The sequence below is a fragment of the Balaenoptera acutorostrata genome, chromosome 12 (genome assembly GCF_949987535.1).
Source record: "Balaenoptera acutorostrata chromosome 12, mBalAcu1.1, whole genome shotgun sequence".
NCBI lineage: Eukaryota > Metazoa > Chordata > Mammalia > Artiodactyla > Balaenopteridae > Balaenoptera > Balaenoptera acutorostrata.
Genome location: NC_080075.1, coordinates 71,172,331 through 71,180,549, shown reverse-complemented (window position 1 = coordinate 71,180,549; position 8,219 = coordinate 71,172,331). Strand labels below are relative to the sequence as shown.

The following is an 8,219-nucleotide window of genomic DNA, read 5'->3' as shown; positions in this document are numbered from 1 at the left end:
AGGTATATGTATAAGTGATTCACTTTGCTGAAACAAATACAACCTTGTAAATCAACTATACTCCAATAAAAATTTAAAAAATATATAGATATATCTCTTCCTTGAAGCTTTTCCAGATCACCTCATCCTGCATTGGGCTCTTTGTCTTGGGAAATCCCTAGTCTACTGACACTGTTTCTTTGGCAGGCAGTTGATGTTCTTTTCTCCTGCTTGTGTCTTATGACCACACACTAGAGTTTTCAACCAGCTATTTTTGAGCACTCACTCTGCAACAGGCCTTGTGCTCATGGCATCACATGAAGGCAAGCATTCTTTATCTCATTTTACAAAGGAGCAACCTAAGGCTCAGAGAGGTTAAGTGATTTGGTAGGGTTCCACAGGTAGGGACTGATGATTCTGGGCTTCCAATCCAGGCTGCTCATTCTCCCTCCTTTACTAGAAAACAAGGAGTGAATCTTACACTATGGTAGCCTCCATATTGCCCTTTAGGTAGGAGGCACTCAGTGTATTTTTCTGGTGATTTAATGGACCGATATGCTGTTTGGTTGCCTTTCTACCTGTCATTCAGTAGTGCACTAGGGTTGTGATTACCTTGATGATGATAAAGATACTGTGTGATATATTTTGATGGGCCTTGAAAAGACAGACTATAACTTCTTCTTGGGTTGAACCCTGTATGAATCTAAAAAAGCAATTCACACTTATTTTTACTTTAACTGTTCCCTGCTGTTGCAAATATGGTTAGATATGGAATGTCAGAACCGATCTTATTATCAACGCTGTTTTTGTCACAAAGGAGACTTTCTCATGACTCAGTACCAGCTAATTGGTCTGTCAATGGCTTTGTTAGGTGAGTCATTTGATCCATTGTTGACAAGGTGCAAGCTGCTCTCTACCCACTCTCAGGAAGCTCCAGTGGGTCTGACATTCTCTCAACCCCTAATCAAGATGTTATTAAAGCAGCTGATGATTTACAGTGAACAGGGATGAAGCTGTATTGGTTTTGCAAAAAGCTCCTGGAAAGACAACTTGATGTAGCTTTAGTATGTATGAATGTCTCCCACTTTAGAGTGTGTGCATGCATGTGATACAAAGACAACTTCTGTGATTTCTAAATTCCTTGGACATAATAAGCTACCTTTACTGAGACTGAAATCTTAAAGAACCAGGCCCATTCAATCAACAAATGTTTATTAAATTTTTACTATGGGCCCGATACTAGATATGTTCTAGTTACTGAGGATATAGCAGTGACAGAAATAGACGAAAACTTCTGTCCTCCTGGAGCTTCTTTTTTTAAAACTTTTAAATGGGAAAATTTTTTCAAATTTACACAGAAGGAGAAAATAATTTTCCTATTATTCAGCTGTAATAATTATCAATATTTTGTCATTCTCTTTTCATTTATCCCTCCCACCACACACTTTTTTTTTTTTAATGAATTGACATGTTTTTTAAAATTTATTTTATTTATTTTTGGCTGTGTTGGGTCTTCGTTTCTGTGCGAGGGCTTTCTCTAGTTGCGGCAAGCGGGGGCCACTCTTCATGGCGGTGCGCAGGCCTCTCACTGTCGCGGCCTCTCTTGTTGTGGAGCACAGGCTCCAGACGCGCAGGCTCAGTAGTTGTGGCTCACGGGCCTAGTTGCTCCGCGGCATGTGGGATCTTCCCAGACGAGGGCTCAAACCCGTGTCTCCTGCATTAGCAGGCAGATTCTCAACCACTGTGCCACCAGGGAAGCCCCACACACTCTTTTTTAATAATGGAGCATATTAAAGCAAATTCCAGATATTAAACATTTTATCATAAATTCTTTAGTATGAATCTCTAACAGATAAGGATTTTTTAAAATAAAAACAAAATCATGTCATTATCATACATAACAAAATCAACAAAAAATTCTTGGTATCATTTGATATCCAATTTGGACTAAATTTCCCCTAATTGTCTCAAGAGGTTTTTTTACATTTCTTTGTTTGAATCCAGATCCAAACAAGGTATGCGTATTACAGGTTGTGGAGATAGCTCTTATGTCTCTTTTGATTTATACCAGTTCCCCTTAGCTATTTTTTGGAATTGGTTATTTGCCCTGTAGAAGTTCCCACATTTTGGATTTGGCTGATTGCATCCTCCTGGTGTTGTTTGTGATATTCCTTTATGACTCACAATTTCTATAGAATGTTAGTTATATCTAGAGGCTTGATTAGAGTCAGTTTCAATGGGGGGGGGGTGCAGTACTCGAATGAACATCCTAGTGAAAACTGGCCTGATGCTGTCTTTGTGTGCTAGAGATGTTTCTGGAGTTGTCTTGGTGGCCCAAAACTGGAGTGACCAGTATGAAAAACTGAGCTCTTGTACAACAGCGGCAGTTTTGATCCTGATGCCATGAAAAATTCCCTTTGTTCCTTCTTCTTTTATGTCGGACTGTAAAGAAGACTCTTAAAAGTGGTTATGTCACGAGATGTTTGTGAGTGGCGCCAACTGGAGGGCCCGGCACAGGAACAGGTGGTTCTGAAAAATTCATTTGTTATTGTCTTCTTCGGAAGCAGGCTAATGAAAGATAGAATAAACTTACAGAATAGCCTGAATCTAAATGAGATCAGTTGAATTAGAATACCTGAGGGAGTCTTTAGGGTTTACATATTTTGTGAAAGATATCCAGGTGGTGTGAATGTGCAACAAGGAATGAGAACCACAGATTCAGATGATAAGGCTTGTGAGGTCTTCAGTTTGCAGCCCGTTTCAGCAGGCAGTCTCTACTTGAAGTCCTGAGAAAGAAAAGGAGATAGGTCAGGGGAAGGCAAGCCCAAGTAGCATCAGTAGGAAGTTCCTGGGATCTCTGGTGACTATTGATTTGTAAGGATTTCAGTGGTATTGATGAAATTTCTTCATTAATAAATTATGTCATGAACTTTTTTTTTTTTTAAGAATGAGGAAGGGACTTCGGTTTGTGGAATTCAGAAATATGAAAGAAGGAAAGGATGATTCTATGAGCCAACAGAAGAGTAGAGTTGCCATTTATTGATATGGGAAGGTTATGGGTAAGGGTTCTATTTTGAACATGTTATATTTGAGATGCCTATTAATTAACAGATGTCTATTAATCTAGAGCATACTCTAGATTAGATGTTGAGTAGGCAAATGAATATATGTCTGAAGTTCAGGGCTGGAGACAGACATTTTGGAATCATGAAAATAGAGATGGTATTTAAAGCCAGGGACTGGAAGAGATCACCTAGTAAATGAGAAACTGGCTTCCTGGAAGCCACATGAAGAAGATTCCTATAGGACCCTTGTAAGGGTTCCTTTGAGGCATATCTATGAAGGTGATTGCTGAGTTATAAAGAATGTTGATAATTTTTTCTTTTTTTTACTAAATGTTACCAAATTGCTCTACAGAATGTATTTAGCAGTTTAAATTCTCATCAGCAGTGCATGAGGATTCCCATTTCCCCATATCTTTGCCAGTACTGGGAATTATCTTTCTGACTTTTGCCAGGCTGATGGGTAAAGTAGTGGTGTGTTGGAGTTGACTCATGAGAGCTGATTGAGCACATTTCTTCCCAATTTCTTGTTTAGTGACTTCACACTGGTAGCTTGAAATCAGCAGGGGTGAGAGTATCTGTACCATGGAAATTGGCAAACACTACAAATTAGGACTCTCCCTCAACCCCCAGCTGTTTTTAAGATATATACCAGCAAACCAGTGGCTATTGGCAGTATCACACTGTCTTTCCATTCTCTCATTACTAGTGAGTTTGAGCATCTCTTCTGTGTGTGCTTGCTATCCTGGCTTTCCCTTCTGTGAATCACCTACTCCTATCCTTTTCTCACTTTTATATTGGATTCTCTGACTTCTTTTTGTTGATTTGCAAAAGTTACTTACATATTTTAGATATGAATCCCTAGCTGCTTTTGAATATCTATCTTCTCCCAATTTGTCAGCTGCCTGTTAACTTTTTCCATGGTACTTTTCATTGAAGAGAAACCTTCACTGTGATATAGTCAAATCACCTAGTCTTTTGTTTTAAGGTTTGCACTTTTGCAGTCTTGTTTTATGAAGTAAATCCCTACCCCTTATTCATACAGATTTTCTCCTACATTCTACCTACTTTTCAAATGTAGGTCTTTAATCAGTCTGGAGTTCACTTTGAATATGGTAGACATGGGGCATCCAACTCTATTTTTTCTTCTTAAACTAATCTAGTTTCCCCCAAACCATCTTCTAAATAATTTATATTTTTCTCATTGATTTGCAGCCCCACATTTACATATATTGAGGTCCCGGGGTCTGCTTCTGAGTGTTCTATTCTGTGTGGCTGTTCCATTTGTTTCTGTACTAGTAGCATACTATTTTTATCACTATGTAGTAATGACGTAATATCTGGCAGGGTAGGTTTCCTCTCTCTGCTCTTGTTTTTCAAAATTGATTTAACTATTTAAAATTTTATTTTTCCTTATCTATTTTGTAACTTTATTGAAGTTCCTTAAAATTTGAGTTCCTGCTGGAATTTTGGTTGGTATAACATTGAATTTATAGAGATTAAATGGACATTTTTACACTGTAAAATCATCCTATCCATAATATATCTTCTTTTTATTTAATCTTCTTTTATGTCCTTAAATAGAACTTTAAAATTTTCTCCATAAAGTTCTTGCAAGTTGCTAGGTTAATTCTTGAATATTGTGCTTTAGAGTTTTATTGATATTGTGAATGGTCTCTTACAATCTATTATATTTCCTGGGTGCTTACTGATGTAGAGGAAACGATTGATTTTTAGAAATTGATCTTGTATTTGGCAACCTTGTTGTACTCACCTATAATGTCTAATAGTTGATTCTGTTGGGTTTTTTATGGTGATGATTATATCATCTGCAAACATGATAGGAAGATTTTAGGGGTTCTACCCAGTGCTCTGGTATCTATATTTAACTACCTCTGCTAGTTGGTCTCCAATCTGGCACCCCAATTCTAACAGCTGGATGTCTCCTGTACACTCACATTCTGGAAACGAGCCCTTGTCTTCCTCCCCCGTGAATCATATCCTGCCCAATACCTCAGTCCATGTACCAGCAGTGACACTGTCTTCTTTTGATTTTTTTTTTTTCCACATAGTTTTGTTCATACAGTGGGTAAATTTGTATCCTTTTCTTTTCTTTCTTTTTTTTTTTAAAGATTTTGATTGATTGATTGATTGATTGCTATGTTGGGTCTCCGTTTCTGTGTTAGGGCTTTCTCTAGTTGCGTCAAGCGGGGGCCACTCTTCATCGCGGTGCGTGGGCCTCTCACTGCCGCGGCCTCTCTTGTTGCGGAGCACAGGCTCCAGACGCGCAGGCTCAGTAGTTGTGGCTCACGGGCCTAGTTGCTCCGCAGAATGTGGGATCTTCCCAGACCAGGGCTCGAACCCGTGTCCCCTGCATTAGCAGGCAGATTCTCAACCACTGCGCCACCAGGGAAGCCCAATTCTTTTGATTTTTTTCCCCTAACCATTTTCTCATAGATTGTGGTCCTGTTAGCCACTGACAGACCTTCCTGATGCTGACATTCTGATTGGCTCTCTGAATTTCTCAATGATCCCTGCTGCTCAATGCAGCATTTCTGTGTCCTGAATGCCCCAAAGTACACCCTGTGTGGATAATACAAAATTGTGGATCAACACAGGCCTTCATGATAGACAGACTTGGGTTTGAATCCTATTTCTGTCCCAGGGTACAGTGAGCAAGTTCCACAGCCTCCTGGAGTCTGATTCTTCATTGGTAAAGTGAAGGCAAGTAAGATCCCATAGGTAGGAATCAAACTGTGGTCAGTCAGTAATGTGCCCTTCTCCACATGGATGCTGACCACTGAGGCTGGTCACCTCCCGGGACTGTGGTTTATTGCTACATTGTCCAGGGACCTTGTTGTGCCTTCAGGTATAACTGAATCTCAGCAGCTGCAGCTGGACCATTTCCCCATGTCCCTTCCCAGCCCAGTGGACGGTTCATGTTCCAAGTTCTGGCCCCATATCATTACCCAGTCCAACTCTTGGTCTGAGGATTGTATAACCTATGGGGTGTTCCAAGAAGCATGACTCCAATGAGTGCTTGCATTCTTGATGATGGTCTAGGGAGTAACTTCAGTTTTTTCCGTAAAGGTAAGCAGGTGAGTGGGAGAGTCTCTCTCTAATGGCTTGGTATCCTGGGAATTTGCCAAGGTACTGTATAGTGTTTGGGTGTAGCAGAAAAAGCTAGTGGCCTGGCTGGTTCTCACAGAGACTTTCATTATAGTGAAGAACAACTCAGCCAGCCACAGCCTGTCAATCACTAACAGTGGTTTCTCAGAGGGATAATTTAAATCAGCAATAAAGTGAACTGTATATGTGGAAAGTCGGCCAACAGCAGCTTCTGTTACACATAGATTTTTATGAATTTCTGTGGCTTACTGACAATAGGGCTTATTTACAGTTGCTTCAAGCCAACCAAGGGCAGATTACCAGTTAAAGAGGTGGGTGAGGTCAGACGAGAACTGGGTGTGACAGAGAGGGAGGCGGAACCCCCGAAGGGAGGAGGAAGCATCTGTGTCACATTGTCATCCCTGAGAGTGCATAAGGTGCTGAACCTGCAGGGACAGAGAAACTGGCAGCTGACTAGGGACTGTGGGATGGTCATGGTGTTTAAATGTTGCATAAGCGCTATGAATTTTAGTTGACAGTATGTTCCACCCGATTCCACAATGGGATGTGACTGTCGCAAATGAGTATTTCGATATTGTGAGCTATGCTAATAGAAGCATAGGGCCAAGAAACAGGTGGCAGTCTCTCTCCTCTCTGCACTCAACAGGACACCCCGTTCGTTCCTGAGCATCACATTTAAGAGAGCTCTAGACAAGCTGGGATGCACCATAAAGAGACCCTTAAAATGCTGGTGAGTGGGATCTTAAGCATGTCTTATAAGGAGCAGCCTAAAGGACTGAGAATGCTTTCCCTGGATTCCTTGGAGTTGGACATGATCTGGAGTCTTCAGGGTAGAAATAGAATCCAATAAGGAGGAGATGCAGGGAACTGTATTTTAGCTTCCAAGGTAGGAAGAACTTTTCAACAAGGCTGGTCAAAGATAAAATGGCTGCTTTCAAAGGAAGTGAATTCCTGGTTACTGGAGGTGCTCAACCAGCACCAGGTGGCTACTTGGTGGGAGGATATCGTAAGGGGGACTCAAGCAAATGGAGGGGGGCCTTTTCCAGGGTCTGGAATCAATTATTCTAACAGGAAAAGATGCTCTAGAGTGCCGGAGCACTTACCTCTGCTCTTGAAGAGTCGTGGTAGACGTTAATTCATTCAACATTTGCTCTTGCCAGGCACTGCATTTGGTGAACGTGGAAGTACAGTGCAGTAGTTGGTATATCAGAGCCAGAACAAAAAGGCCTCAGAGGGAGTTGTTATGGCGGAACACTATTGGCTCCGTGTTACAAACTTCAGTCATGGGGAAACAATGGACTCATTAAGTCCCTTCATTAAGTGTCAAGTAACACCTTTCCTTCCACTGACGTACGGAGAACCAGGATGTCAGCATTTATCACCACTTTCTGATTCTTGGGGGATGGAGAAGGGGACCAGGAGAGAAGGGGGTGAGAAGGGAGCAAAGCATCAGGGGAAATAAACTTCTGGGACGACTACTCATGCATCCTCTTCTGCCTCTACACTGACACCCTTGGTTGTAATCATTCAACTTGGCCATAGCCTTGACTAGGCTTTTTACAGCAAGACCTGCAAACAGGTAATTGACTGATGGCCCTATTCCGGGCCATGCACGGGGCTAGATACTGGGGAGCCTAAAAAGGGTAAGACGTGGTGCCTGCCCCTAAGAAGGTGTTGGAGCGCTTCCAGCCCAGGGATGTGAGACTGGGAGGCCAGTCAGACTGGTCTAGCTAAGGGCTTTGACGCAGGAGCGTCTGTTCAGCGTGCCATGGGCTGTTTCCCCAAGCATGGCTTAAGGCCAGGCGGGGTTCCGCCGAGAGCCTGCCTCGGCTGCGGTGGAAATATCACAGTGGCGCCCCATTCTCGCAGGGTTGACGCCCGAAGCCCACCAGACCTTCCTAACCTCGAGCCTCAACCGTCGCTCTGCGGAAGGGTTCCGGGGTCGAAGGCAGGAGGCGGCGAGCCCAGGCGCGCGCTCCCCGCCTGTCTCCCCTCCCCGGCGCGTGCGCGGGCCTGGGCCGGAGCCTGCGCGCCGCCGGGGCGCCTGCA

The 8,219-nt window shown here is 42.5% G+C and overlaps 1 long non-coding RNA gene across 1 annotated transcript; it reads right to left on the bottom strand.

Annotated features, from left to right (window-relative positions):
• Positions 1–1,884: 1,884 nt before the first annotated feature.
• Positions 1,885–8,174, bottom strand: LOC130709389 (uncharacterized). Its single transcript, XR_009009926.1, has 3 exons — positions 8,074–8,174; positions 7,274–7,564; positions 1,885–2,765 (listed from the first exon to the last, which is right to left on the bottom strand). It is a non-coding gene; the product is annotated as an uncharacterized LOC130709389 (long non-coding RNA).
• Between the last annotated feature and the right edge of the window lie 45 nt (positions 8,175–8,219).